We start from the raw sequence: 14,780 nt of genomic DNA, 5'->3' as shown, positions 1-14,780 counted from the left end.
TGTGCTGCACCGCGTCCCTTTGGGGACTCCTTACCCCCGCGCGCGCGTCCCAAGGCCTGGCTTGGGCGGTGCGGTGTGACACGGTGGCACGTCCAGGAGAGGGAGGGAGGGAGAGAGAGAGAGAGACAGAGACAGAGAGAGACACACAGACAGAGAGACAGAGACAGAGAGACAGAGACAGAGAGAGACAGAGAGAGAGCGCGCAGCGGCGACGGCGGCGGTGGCTAGGGCGCGCGGGGATGCGCCGCGCGCGGATGCAGGCGCTGGGGGCGCGGGGAGCTGGGAAGCCGGGGAGCGGGGAGCCGGCGCGAGTCGAGTCGAGTCCGCCCCGGGCTTCCTGGAGGGGCCGGGCACGGGGAGGGGCCGGCGGCGGAAACCCGAGCCGCGATAAGAGGCTGCGGCGCGGCGGGCTAGCTCTTGGCACTGCAGCTGCCCGCGGCGTGCTGGCGCGCACCATGCTCCCGTGACCCGCGCGCCGCTTCGCCGGCCCCCCGCCGCGCCCTGGCCCGCACTCGGCAGCCGGGCCACCCTGGAGGACATGGGAGAGGTGAGTGGAGAGTCCGGGCGGGCCCTGGGGGGGGGGCAAAAACCTGGGCATCGCCTGGAGGGCCGGCGGGCGTGCGCAGAGCAGGTGCGCGCGCGGAGAGGCCGGTTCGGGCTTGGAGAGCCCCACGATCCCCGCTCCCGGCCTGGCCCGGCCCTGCGCGCGTACGCAGAGAGAGAGAGAGGGGCCGGTTTTCCGCTGCTCCCCGAATTGCGCAGCGCCGGGCCGGCCGCTGCCTTATATGGAGAGGCCGAGCTCGGTGGCGCGGCCAAGTTTGCAGGGCGGCGGCGGCGCCTCTTGCGCTCCGTTGCGCGCCGCGCGGGGCCTGGCGTGCGTCACGTCTCCAACTGTAGAAAAGTAAGTCGGGGTGTGCAAGCGCGCGGGAGGGCGCGGGGCCGCAGTGCGGGGAGAGTGGACGGCGGCGGCCGCGCGGGGCCCCCGGGGTGGATGGGGGGGGGACTCCAGACAAAAGCCGGGGCGGTGGCACCTAGCCACCCACCTACCCAGACACCCACTCAGCCAGCCACCCACCCACCCACTCCTCAGATCGGTTTTCAAACGGAGCCGGAACCGGTTGTTGGCAGTGACGTGTCATGCGAGGGCCCCGCGAGGCCGCCGCGGCGTGTAACTCGAGCAGGTAGCGCGGAGCGGGGGGCCCCCCCGGGGTGCGCGCCCCACGCGGCCGTCGGCCCCCCGACTTTCCCCCCAAGCGAGCGCCGCCGCCGCCGCCGAAGGGCAGCGCGTCCTCCGGGCTCCCCATGGGGAAGGCCCAGAGCTTGGCCGCGTGCCCCAGCTCCCCCCCAAAACCGAAAGTGGCGCCGAAATGCACGGGCGCCGCTTCCTGGAAGCCCTCCCCAAACCCCAGGCCTCCGCGGTTCCCTGGTCCGCGTAGTGTGCCAAGCTGTCCCGGGAGCCCCCAAGACGGAAGGGAAGCTGGCGCAGCAGGCCTGCGTGGGCTCGTGCTTCCTGCGGCTCTCTCTCTCTCTCTCTTTCTCTCTCTCTCACCGCGAGCCAGCCCCCCAAGTTGCCTTTGTGTTCTGGGGAACAGGTTGGGTCAGCCCCAGAAACCTGTTTGTCCGCGCGCTCGCACTCGCGCGCGCGCGCGCGTAATTACAGTGTCCCGGAGACACAACCAGCCAGTGGGCCCGGTCCCTGGAACAGTCTCTGCGTGCTCAGGCGCATTGCATTTCTCCTCCCAGGAGTCTGAGCACATGGGGGTGCAGAAGGCGGGGCCCCTGGCCTGTCCAGGGTGTCCTGTGAGCCTACACTGGACCCTCTATTACCACATCTCTCCACTGCACACAGAAGCTCCCACGCAGAGCTCTTCTCCTGGGGCAGACTGCAGTGCCACCCGGGTGCTGTGGACGGAGAGTTGTAACTTTGGGACAGAAAGTGATCTGACCCCCGGGATCCACCTATTTATGGAAACGGAGTGGTCCGGCTGGGCAGAGGGAGAAGGAAGGCCCAGGCCTAGTCCGGAAGAAGCTTGTGGGTGCGTGCGAGCTCCTTGGAGAAGGGCGTTGGGGTATGAAGGTCGGCTATGGACACGGAACTGTTGGCTGTGAAACCCTGGGCCTTGCCGTGTGGCGGATTGCCGCTCAGTAGTGGGGTCACAACGTGGCACGTGTGTTTGAATCTCACCTTCTCGCTGTTGTCGCTGTTGTTGTCCTAATTTGCAGGAGGTTTTGCCCTGGGCCTGTTGAGGTGAGGTTGGCTGGGATGTGCCTCTCAGCAGAGAACAGTTTGTTTGTTTGGGGCGGAGGGAGGAGGTGAGGTGGAATGGGAGGAGGGTATTTAGTCCACACCTAGCAGTACTCCTGGTTCTGTGCTCAGGACCCTGATGAGCCTGGGTCAGCAGCGTGTGCCGATGTCCAGTTTCTCTGGGCCCTTCCACTTTGCAAACATGATTACCTACTGGTGAAGCTTGCCCTTGGCCCCTCCGTTTTCTGAGTGGATGGAGCAGAGGGGGGAAGTCTGCATCTGGCTGGTTTGCAGTGAGGCAAACCTTTATTTTGACAAGCCTAGGGCCTTTCTGGCATGTATCAGTGCCTCCTCTTTCTTAGCCCATTGTAGCCCAAATTTGCGAAAACACGCCACCTAACATCTATTTTTATTTCCTCAAAACTGCTCTTTAGTTAGGAGATTTAATGGCAAGGTAGTAATAACAGAGAAAAGGCTTATAATTAGGGATGAGTCTTAACACCTCACCACAGCCAGAATAGAAGATGATTGCTACTTGGGGACCTTTTGGAGACAGCGTGGTTATCACAGTCCCGAAGTTACCAAACATAAACCAGGCACTGAAATTCATTTTAAAATAGAGTTTTCAGTAAACAACAATTATCTTCAAATGCTTAATATGTGTTTTCTTTTGCAAGGACTGTCCTCTCTTAGAAAAAAAAAAAAACAACAACACTGAGTCAGTCCATACGCACTGCCGGCCCATGCTTAATGGCGGGGATGGCCGGGAAAGTGGATATACAGAGCACAGAGAGGGTGGGCATAGAGGGCACCATGTTGGCTGGTGGGAGACAAAGCCAAGAGACCCTCATGATCTAGGAAGCGGCTACTAAGCTGGCTCTTTGCTTCTCCACTCCTCGGGCTCCTCTCTCCATATAAGTTGCTTTCTTCTGCTTTTCTGGGGAGGCCTTGCTGGAGGAGGAGAAATGCCCCAGCTCAAGGATGGTGGGATCCCCACTAAAGGAGCACCTCGTCTTTTGATGAGTCACTGCCGGGAGTTAGTGATGCCCCACAGCAGCCAGGGAGTGGCCGCAGCTCCTTGCTGGTGTGTTGGTGCCGGGAGTGGGAGCTGCTGTGTCTCCGAGACTGGCACCCACAGACACAGCCTCTGTGCCCTGAGAACAGCATCCATAAACACAGCCTCTGCTGCACCTATGACCCTGCAAACTTATAGCAGCTTCCATCTGCTCACGGAACTTGTGTTTGTCAGAAAGGTTCCAGCACGTTTCCACAGGCCTTTGGATCGGCACCTTAGCGGTTCTTGGAGGGTTGGGTTCGAGGCGCTTAGCCCTGGATTCCCCACACCTTCCAGGTGCCTCGTCTCAGGCTCTGTGACTGCCCTTTGCCACACAGCCAGGGACACAGATGCTGAGTAAGTGAAAGTGCGAGTTTAAAGGGAGGAACTGTTCCCTGGAGCATAGGCCCACAGGACACACTGCTGGCTGTAGGGACCAGAAGAACCAGGGGCTGGGGCTCTTGACCCTGGGGAGGGGACTGAGGGTGAAAGGAGAGAATGAGACCCCAGGCAAAGCGAAGCCTCTTCAGGTAGAGAGTGAGGCCCCAGGGGGGAGTGAAATGTCTAGGTAGAGAGCGAGGCTCCACCTTCCTCCCGCCCAAGGATTCAGGAAGCTGATATTTGAAGCACAGACATGACTGTTTCTACAGTCCAAACTGTTAAGGAGTCTGTGATTTGGGAGGGGAGACTGTTTACACAGCTGACTGAGTTCTAGGGGGCCACAGGGTTTCTGGGGGTGGCCATGGTGTCTGATGGAGCCCCCCCCCCCCCCGCTGCCCTGTGGCCTGGGCTGGCAGGAGTCCACGCTCTGGGGCACCGTGGGGTGAGGGCTGAGGTGTGGGCATGCATCTGAAGTGTGGTTTCAGCATGGGTGGGATCCTTCTGTCCTGGTAGCAGAAGCCTCGGTTATCCTCACACTTGTGGTCTCCTATGCTTCTGTGTGATGGTGTCTGCCCTGGTTTGCCATGTTATGGAGACACTGGTTTCCATTTCTAAGATGAGGGACAACTGGTCACTGATTATCCTAGGGAGTCCCAGCTTCTGAGCTCCCAAACTCCTTTCTGTTAGGGTATTAAAATGTTCTTTAAAAAAATAAAATCTATGGGGGGCCAGAGTGGTGGTGCAAGCAGTAGGCAGGGGTCTCACACTTGCGGCCCTTGGGCCGCAAACGGCCCTCCGTACAACATTTTGTGGCCCTGCCCTAGAGGAATCTTTTTTTGTTTTGTTTTGTTTTAGTTGTTTGGGTCACACCCCCCAATGTTCAAGGCTTACTACTGACTTTGCACTCAAGGATCACCCCAACTTTGCCTCCTGTGGCCCGCAGGTAAATTGAGTTTGAGACCCCTGCAAGAGTGTCTGTCTTGCACACGGCTAACCTAGGATGGACCATGGTTTGATCCCCCGGTGTCCCATATGGTTTCTCAAGCCAGGAGCAATTTCTGAGCCCATAGCCAGGAGTAACTTCTGAGTGTCACTGGGTGTGGCCTAAAAAGAAAAAAAAAATCTACGAGATTAAAGCACTTTAAATTAGGTTTGTGGCTCGTTCTTCAAATTTTGTTCTCCTGTGAACACGGATCTTGCTATTTTTGATGGTTCTTTGCTTCCTTGTTTGTTTTTTATTTACTTTGGAGAAATCAGGTTCTCTCTTCAACGAGAATTTCTCTCTCTCTCTCTCTCTCTCTCTCTCTCTCTCTCTCTCTCTCTCTCTCACTCCACTCCTCTCACCTCATTCTAAGTAAGTTCCATTCAAGAAAAACAACTTCGCTTCACTTAAAAAAATGGCTTTAGGGGCTGGAGCAATAGTACAGTGGGTAGGATGCTTGCCTTGCATTTGGTCACCTGGGTTCCGTCCCCAGCACCACATGTGGTCCCCAAAACATCAGGTGTGATCCCTGAGCCTAGAGCCAGGAGTGACTTCTGAGTCCCCAAACAAATCAAAAGTAAGTCTCGGGGGGCCTGCCCTGCTGTTTCAGACACTGGTGAAATTCTTTAGCTGATCCTCTTCTCTGCCAAGCTCATTCCATCTCAGGATGTAATGGCTAAATTCTTCATCCCAAATTGGAAATTCTGAGTCAGCAGCGATTCTCCCAAGGGGATATGGCATGGCCTATGGGGTTCTGCCCTGTGGAACCAAATGGTGAGGACTCGACATGGTGGTCTGTGGGATGTTGTTCCCTCTGTGGACCTCGTGGCAGTGTGTGGTGAGGACATGGCAGGTCTGTAGTGTGTTGGCTCCTCTGGGCCCCATAGTGCTGATGGTATCAGGACGCTCTAGGCCTGTGCACTCACCTTGACCTAGTGCTTTAGAATGACATCTGGGTAGCCCCTGGAAACAAAATAAGCTTAGGCATCATGTGGAAATTAGGCTCAGAGAGATTCTTGTGACTGCAGCATCGTTTTACAGATTCTGCTCACTGATATTGTCACACGTTCTTCATATATTCTGCCTCATTCATGTGTTCAGACATACTCTGGTGAGGCAACTCACTTTGTATCTGCGGGATACACATTTGGGACAGGTCTTTTTCTATTGCCAGTCATCTTTTTCTTTGTCTAATCTGTGCTGGTGAAAGCTCTCATGTTGTATAAAAGTAAGAGAATGCTTAGAAAATACTTTGTTTTTCATTTTTTTAGGGCCATATCCAGCATTGCTCAGGTCTTACTCCTGGCTCTGTGCTCAGGGATCACTTTTGGTGGACTTGGGGGACCATATAGGGTGTTGAGGATCCAACCCAGGTCGGTTTTGTGCAAAGCAGATGCCCGCTGCACTATAGATAGCTCCATTCCTGGAAAAACATGTTTTTAAGTTACAGAAAGTGTTACATGGAGGAATTATTTGTTGTTTATTCATTGGTCTCTGGTAACTGGACAGATTTACTACAGACTATTTGAAGCTCACTCTTGGAACATTCCAGGTTAAGCTGAATTGACAGCTTGGTAGGACTCAGGAGTAAATATCCACAGAGAGCTTGAGCGCTTCAGCTATGAGTGGTTTGGAGGAGACCAGGGTCACTGGCTCATCTGGAACATACCGTTTTTTTTTTTGCTCTATAAGACACACCTGACCATAAGATGCACATAGTTTTTAGATGAGGAAAACAAGAGACGTCAGGAGATGGCGGCTGGGAACAACCAAGGCCAAAGTATATTTACAATATGCCGTTCCACAGCTGGTTAAACACATTTACCTAACTTTTTTTTTTACATCAAAAAATTTAAATACTTTTTTTTGTTAATATTAAAAAAAAATAAAAGTCTCCCGCATTCAGATTTTAGCTCCAGGTGGCAGTCACTCCACAAGACGCCCAGACATTTCTCCACATATTTTTGGGGAGGAAGAGTGTGTCTTATGGTACAAAAAATATGTAGGTGTCATCTTAGAGGGGCTCTGGATCTCTCCACAGACATCGGAAATGAGTCCAATTGTCTCTGAAATGACAGACCTCCACTCACACATGCTCATTCACAAACACATATGCATACACACACACACACACACACACACATGCAATATATACAAAATCGAGCACACACAAGCAGGTATGCCACAGGGGGCTTGGTGGGGGACTCTGTTAGCCAATCTCCCTTGGGAATTGATGGTCAGGGAAACAGCTTTGAGAGTTGAAAGACGCCATGTTGCTTGGGGCCAGTGTCAGACAGAACCCCCAGGGGTGAATTCTAGGCCAGATTCCTGCAGCAACCGGCATAATGGGGGGGGGGGGGGCTGAGTCAGTTCTTCATGTCCTGGAAATGATGCTGTGGCAGCCCCTGGGGTACCTATGGGGGGTGCAGCAAATTAGGGTGTAGGCATTGGACAGTCTGCTGCAGGGCTCCTACCCAGAAGGAAGCACTGCAGTCCAGGCGGGGTTAAGGCAGAGCGGGAGGAATTACACAAAGACGTGCACAAGGGAAGGAAGTACAGCAGGAGGATGTACACAGTGGATGTAAGTGCATAGTGGGAGGAAGTGCAGTAGAAGGAAGTGAACAGTAGGAGGAAATTCCCAGGAAGGGTTCCATGAGGAAGTTGACACCGAGGAGACTCTGAGAAGGGACAGTCTGTATACAGAGGCACATATGGGTCTTTGGGGTACCAAAGGACTGTCTGCCCACCCCCCATGAGCATCCTGGGCTGGCTCTTCTCTACACAGGCAGTGCTGCCTGCTATGGTTCTTTTCAGATCAGCAAACACATGGGTGATGGTGCCACAGGGACCGAGGGCAGGAAGCTCATCCTCTGGAGAACTGTGTGCGAGGGGTTGAGGGGGTCTGTCTCCCTCCTTTACCCTTCCTGCTGTGGGTGTACTTGTTCTGTCAAGCATCAATCTCTCACACAGGGCACAGGCTGTGCCTGTCAGAACTGCTGTCCAGTGAGCGCCCCTCACTGCTGTGATGCTGATGGCCCTTTACAGCCCTTAATTGTTGAACTGGCCCACACCAAGCATACTCTGGCCCTCTCACTCTTGCGCCTGCAGTAGTGCTGTGGGCCGAATATCGCTTTTCGCTGTGCATTTGTGCATGAAATTTCTCAGAAGATGATGAGTTCTTGGGGTTTTTCACCAAGAAATGTGAGACCTCCTCTCACTGGATTCACTCCTCACCTGGGTGCTTGATGCTCTCACAGGGCCAACTTCACACTCACGCTCGAGTTCATGCGTGCGCATTCATGAGTCATACTTAGACACACACTTCTGTTCGCATGTGCTCAATACAATACGCTCGCACATGACCTCGCACTCTCTATCCTTCCTAAATGCGCACAGTCACGCACACCTGCTGTCCTGTGGGGGTCTGGCTAGTACAAGACATCAAAAGTGAACAGATGGTGAAGTCAGGTGTGTGAAGGAAGGGTCTGCGCTAAGCCCAACCGTCTTCAGGAGTCAGTTTGGAACAAGCCACACATGAAGATACTGAACATCTCACTGCAGCAGTGTTTAGTCTCAATGTTTGGCAAATGTTTCCCTCCATCTCTCAGAACCCACAGGCAGACATTATACACCTCTGGCCAGACTACCCCTGTGTGACCACGGAAGTATCGTAGCAGATCACTGGGCTGGCCGCAGAGCAAAGGGAGCGGTTGGCCATGATGTCTGTGCAGAGGAGAACAGCACCTTCTTTTCTGGGTTCAGGCTCTGAGCCTCCCTTTCTCTGTTGGGGGCATGGGGATGAGCATCAGTCCAAGCAGCTGTGCTCGCTGATGCTGAATGAGGGACACAGCTTTCCCCCAACCCTGGCCTCCAGCTGGCTCTACATTAGGGTCATGCCCTGGGGCTTGAGGCTGACCAGAGTTGGGCACAGACACAAATCCATGAGCAAGAGGTCAGGGGTTCACCAAGATGCAGACCTTGAGCTGTCCTCCTCAGCAGGGGTGTGATCCCATACACAGCAGAAGAGACAAATTTTAGGGCTCACTGTTGACAACCACCATCCACCTTGAATTGTTCTTCTAAAGCTACCTCTGAAGAGCTTCCTGGTGGGCTTGGGCTAATGTTAACAGGAGCAGCTTCAGATAGAACTGGGCTTCTCTCAGATGATGGTCTGGCGGGAAAGCTGTGTTCCTCAGGGAAACTAGGAGAACAGGCCACTGATGTCACATTCTGTACGGGCAGAGGTCATGTTTCTACTGGGTAGAGGTCGTGCTTGTACAGGGCAGAGGTGGTGCTTGTACTGGGCAGAGGTTTTACTTATATGGGGCAGAGATTGTGATCGTACTGGACAGAGATTGTGCTCGTACCAGGCAAAGGTAGTGCTTGTACTGGGCAGAGGTCGTGCCTGCACTGGGCAGAGCTGGAGCTGGCCTGGAGAGTAGGACATATCAAGTACCCTAATCTGCCTGGCAGCTTTGCCAGGTATTAGTTCTACCACACCTAATACCTTCTGCCCCAGCACTCACCAGGATCAGCAAAATCTACTTTTAGACACAAAATCTCGCACCTGTGTGGTGTCTGGTGTCCTGGCTATGACGCAACATGGGCCAGGCCACTGCAGGGGTGAACACCTTCAGGCCGAGCTCACTGCGGGGGTGAGCACCTTCAGAACCAGACTAGAATCAGGCTGTGCTCCCCCCCACGCCCCCCATCTCTGATGGCATGAACAAGGACTATTCTCTCACTCCCTCTGCCCTAAGAAATGCTTGTTGGTTGAACCTATCTGGCCTAGAGAAGAGAGTGACTCTGCACCCACTTTCCTCAGTTTCCCTAACTCTTCAAGAGTGAAGCAGAAAGAGTATATCTGTGTGTGCATGAGTGTGTGTATCTTTACATGTGTGCTGTGTCGTAACTGCAGTAAACAGAATCTGGATCTTGTGTGTAACTCACAGCCACCAATGCAGCAGCATCAGTGTGAAGGGCTGATTTCTCACCTGATCAGTTTTTGGCTGTCTGCGTCTGTTCCAGTTAGTGGTCCCCAGCCCCGAATTGGAGCTGAAGGGGGAGCTCCCTGCACTGTGGGAGGAGCAGCAGATCCTCACATGATCGACGCTCATGGTGGGACAGGTGCTGAGTGTGGGACTCATTCTTCAGTTATGCCTTAAACTGGTTCCTGCTGCTCTTTCTGGTCACCTTTTACCTGCTCACATGCAAGGACACATGGTTTGTTCATCACCTGGCATTTATGGTTTGGAAAATGTCTCCTCCTCCTAGACCAGACCCGACCTCCGTTCTTAACTTTCCAGGATAAATGTCCCATGTAAATGTGCTCCTTTTTCTTTGGCAAGAAAACGACACATCTATTTTTCTGTTTAGTAGATTTGTGACAAATGAAATATAATTTTTAGCATGCGGCCTCTCTAGTGCTCACTTAAATATTCAGGTCCTTTGCATGCTCACTGTCGGGCCTTTGGTACATCATGGTTAACACCCACAGAAGGGCTGATCAAGGCACAATTTTATGGTCTAGATGTCACTCAGATTTCAAACTTCCCAAGTATAAAATAGAACCCCACGGTTTGTGAGGTCACCCCATGCACCTTGTCTCTACCCTCCAGGTACACAGGTCTTAAGAAGCAGGGTAGTGATGAAAGATTGTAAACTAAGACAATCAGGAGAGAGTAATGGAGTCAGTGGCTTCTTGTGGCTTCTCCCTTACGGTGTCTGCTCGGAACCAAAATCCAGAACTCCTCTTTCTATTTTTTTTTTTTTTTGGTTTTTGGGTCACACCCGGCAGTGCTCACGGGTTACTCCTGGCTCTAGGCTCAGAAATCGCTCTTGGCAGACTTGGGGAACTATATGGGATGCTGGGATTCGAACCACCGTCCTTCTGCATGCAAGACAAATGCCCTACCTCCATGCTATTTTCCGGCCCCAGAACTCCTCTTTCTGTATTAAACCAATTCCCAATCCCAGGAGGTTGAAGGTCGAGTAACCCAGGTGAGCTTTTACAAATTGAAAGCGAGATTTATGGCAAATAGGAAGATGGGGTAACGCTTTGTTTTGGGTTAATAACTGGATGCCATCTTACGCACAAGTGATGCGTAAGGTCTTTATACTCCTAGTTTTCACAATATGTAGCACCTTATCTTAGAAATTCATATTATTTACATCGGTTGGTAAATATTTTAAGACCTGTATCACTTATATTTACTATATATGAATACATTCTTGATTCATGTATAAGAAGGCTGCTGTTTTGTGCTAGAATCAGAGCTTTACAATTAATTTTTCAGAAGACATAATTCAGCAGCTCAGAATGAGGCAGACAATGGGGACTTGGTACTATTGCATGGCAATTTATGCTGTGAGTGTAGGGGCCTGGCTAGTGGGGACCCCCATTCTCCACTGGTCTTGTGAGTTTGGTGCAGGCAGCTGGAAACCTGTGCCCTTGGAAGTCTGAAGGGTAAAGGTCAGAGTGCAGGGCCAGGACCCAAGGTACCGGGCCCACAGTGTGGAAGACAGGCAGTAGCAGCTGATTTCTATGGGAGTGGACATTTCCTGCAGCTCTTTGCGGGTTTCTGAGCTGTTGACAAACTGCTCCCCACTTCTCAGGAACTTGTCTGTGAGTCTACAGCCTCTGTGCATTCTGGACAGGCCCAGTTTAGAGTGTGGTGTGTGTATACTGAGCTAAGAAGAGTCAGTGTTTGAGCCGGAGCCAAAGTACAGTAGCAAGATGCTTGCCTTGCACGCGACTGACCAAGATTCAATCTTCAGCTTCCCAGATGGTCTTCTGAGTCTGCCACTGTCTCCTGAGTGCAAAACCAGGAGTCAGCCCTGAAAACCCCAGGGTTAGGGCCCCAGAATGAGAAAAAGCAAGGGTCTGCATTGCATTACTAGCGGGGCTAATGGAGGTCCCATGAGGCAGTGGGCAAGGAGCTGAGGTTCTTGTGCCTCCATTCAGGCCACCAACACTGAGCTTCAGGATGTGGAACTTTTGGGGTTCATGTTACAGAAAGTCATCATGTTCCGTAGTCACAGCCTTGGGTCCTCTGTCCCCAGTGGCATCTGGAATTTGTAAACGAAGGTGGACTTTCCTAGGTCTGTATGAGCTGGTCCATGGCTGCTGGGCAGGACCAGCTCCTATGGGTCCTCCCTCCCATCCCCTGCACTGGCCCTGACCTGGTCCTTTCTCACAGCCCTGCCCAAACTCTCTTCTGTGACTGTCCTGCTGTCTCAGGTTGGTCAAGGTGTCTCCAATGTCCCTGTCATGTCTGTGCTGCTGATCCACTGTAGGACATACATAGTCCTGGGACATACCCAAGTCTTTTTAAGGGGTTTGCTTCTTCTAGGGGACAGATAGGGCTTTGGTCACAGAAGCACACCTTAGGAGTGACATGGATGCCATCCCAGGAGGGACTTTGGTGCCTTGCTGCTGGATAGTAATTTCGCTCTGTTCTGACCTTGGGCTTGGATCCAAGAAAGAGAAAGTGAAGTGGAGTGAATCATTTTTCTCAGTTGCCTTCGGGTGACTGGTTTGCTAGAGAACCTCAAAAGTGCTCCTAGCAGGCCAAGCAAGACCATCTCAGTCTCACCATCTTCCCTAGGACTCTGCAGCAGCTCCCAGGCTTCTCCATGGCGCCTGCATCTTACAGCCTCATTCTCTCCTCTCTGTTCTTCTCACAGCCACAATGCTGCTCCAGCTCCCAAGACCACAGACACCTCCAGTGAAATGTTCTGGGGCTAGAGGCAGAGAAGTGAGAGCAGGGCATACACCAATGCCCTCCAGCCTGGGTTCTGTTGGATGAAACCTGACTCTGGCAGCAGGAGGGCCCCAATCCTGGGCCTTCTTTAGGGCTTGGGAACCCTGTTTTCTCTCTGGAAGCTGCAGTCTGTGTGGCAGGATAGGGGCTGGGAACAGGGTGGACAAAGTGATCATACAGATGCCATGTTGTAGAGAATGACAGGACATGTGGGCCCCGCAGGGAAGAGCTTTCCTACCAGGATCCTCCAGGAAGAACTTGGAGCAGAAGAGCAGCAGGAGGAAACTGCAATTGTGTAGACGGGTGACAAGACTTCCAGTTGTCACCTAGCCAGGAAACAGCATTGGGAGTTTCAGAAAAAAATAAAGTATGGTTGGGGCTGGAGAGATAGCACAGCGGTAGGGCATTTGCCTTGCACATAGCCGATCCAGGATGGATGGTGGTTTGAATCCCGGCATCCCATATGGTCCCTGAGCCTGCCAGGAGCGATTTCTGAGTGCAGAGCCAGAAGTAAATCCTGAGCACCACCGCCGCCACCGGGTGTGACCAAAAAAACCAAAAAATAAATAAATGAAGTATGGTTTGGTTGGAGATATAGCACAGCAGGTGACCTGGATTGATCCAGGGGAATCTCAGGGGTTCCCTGGGCACCACAGGTCATGACCTCTTAAAAGCCACTATATTGTTTATGTTTGTTTCCATCAGAAAAGTGCCGAAGAAAGGGGGTGTGCAGGATGCTTCTGACATTTGCAGAAAATAATTATGATACAAATGAGAAATATATATATATATATTTTATCTTTAAACACCGTGATTACAAACATGATTATAGTTGTATAATTACAGTCATGTAAAGAACACCCCCCTTCACCGGTGCAACATTCCCACCACCAATTTCCCAGATCTCCCTCCTCCCCACCCCCCTACACCTGTACTCGAGACAGGCTTTCTACTTCCCTCATTCATTCACATTGTTATGATAGTTTTCAGTGTAGTCATCTCTGCAACTGCACTCATCACTCTATGTGATGAGCTTCATGTCCTGAGCTGCTCCTACCAGTCCTCATCTCTCTTGTCTCTGAGATACTGTTAAAAATGTCCTTCATTTTTCTTAAAGCCCATAGATGAGGGAAACCATTCTGCGTCTTTCTCTCTCCCTCTGACTTACTTCACTCAGCATAATAGAGTCCATGTACATCCATGTATAGGAAAATTTCATGACTTCATCTCTCCTGATGGCTGCATAGTATTCCATTGTGTATATGTACCACAGTTTCCTCAGCCACTCATCTGTTGAAGGGCATCTTGGTTGTCTCCAGAGTCTGGCTATTGTAAATAGCGCTGCAATGAATATAGGAGTAAGGAAGGGATTTTCGTATTGTATTTTTGTGTTCCTTGGGTATATTCCTAGGAGTGGTATAGCTGGGTCGTATGGAAGCTCAATTTCCAGTTTGCTACAAATGGGAACTATTTCAAAGGCCTCAATTTACCTCATAGATAACAGAAAAGTACACTCCATTTCATGGCAGCGCAGGCAGCTCTTAAGGGACTTGGCTTATCATGGTTTGGTTTTTGTTAACATAAAGCATGAGTCTGAGAATCTACGCATTTGTTCAGATTCCTGGTGCCTATAAAGGACCAAGGTCATTATTATTTCAGGAAGAAAAGGTTTGACTTTTGAAATTGCAGGAGCGAAAGCGAAAAACTGATTTTACAGTTGTTTCCATTGATTACCTGCCATATATAGGCTAATAGTAGAAAATATTTAGCACAGTACAAATGTAAGGGTTGAACTTCTATTGGTAGGGAAGAAAGATCGCACCTATACAGAGCAATGTGCAAATGAGACTGGGAGAAAGCTGTCCCAGGGCCTTACGTGGAAATAAATGACCTTAAACATGGAAAAGCACTTTTATTACTGGAAACACATGTTGTTAAACGTTTTCTTGAGAGAAGTTGGTGGTTCCAGTTCAGAGTGAATATCTGCAGGCACTTATGTTGGGGAATTTGCATTAATGAAACCTCCCACGTTAGGGTAGTTTTGTACATACAGTCTCAGCTTCAAGCAGTGGGTCAGGGGTCAGTGGAGCGACTCAGGTGCACAGTGGGCAGCTGTGGGCTGCAGGGGGCACTGACTGGTCTGTCTGGCTTTTTCACCATGGAGTTCTTAAGCATGTGCCTGCACTGCTGGTCCTGTTCCTACATTGCCATTGTTCTGACCTGTGAAGTGTGAGGGACCAGTTGGAGGCTTCCCAAGCCAACCGGATGCCCCGCTCTGGGAGGGATACACACAGCACCTGGAACATGCCAGTGTGGCGTGATGAGCCAGCAACTCAGCCCTTGCTTCTTGCAGAA

At 51.8% G+C, this 14,780-nt stretch overlaps 1 protein-coding gene across 3 annotated transcripts in view; it reads left to right on the top strand.

Moving 5' to 3' along the window:
* Positions 1-447: 447 nt before the first annotated feature.
* Positions 448-14,780, top strand: part of MBNL1 (muscleblind like splicing regulator 1) — a 92,172-nt gene continuing 77,839 nt past the window's right edge. The window contains exon 1 of one of the 3 annotated variants that reach the window (XM_049776247.1): positions 448-547. The gene's annotated coding sequence lies outside the window, so the exon portion shown is untranslated. Of the gene's footprint in view, positions 548-824; positions 902-1,071; positions 1,182-14,780 lie in introns of those variants that run through there. The other 2 variants (XM_049776248.1, XM_049776249.1) reach the window with 2 other exon arrangements.

Source organism: Suncus etruscus, chromosome 7 (assembly GCF_024139225.1).
Source record: "Suncus etruscus isolate mSunEtr1 chromosome 7, mSunEtr1.pri.cur, whole genome shotgun sequence".
Classification (NCBI taxonomy): Eukaryota; Metazoa; Chordata; class Mammalia; order Eulipotyphla; family Soricidae; genus Suncus; species Suncus etruscus.
This window is presented reverse-complemented; position numbering and strand designations above follow the sequence as displayed.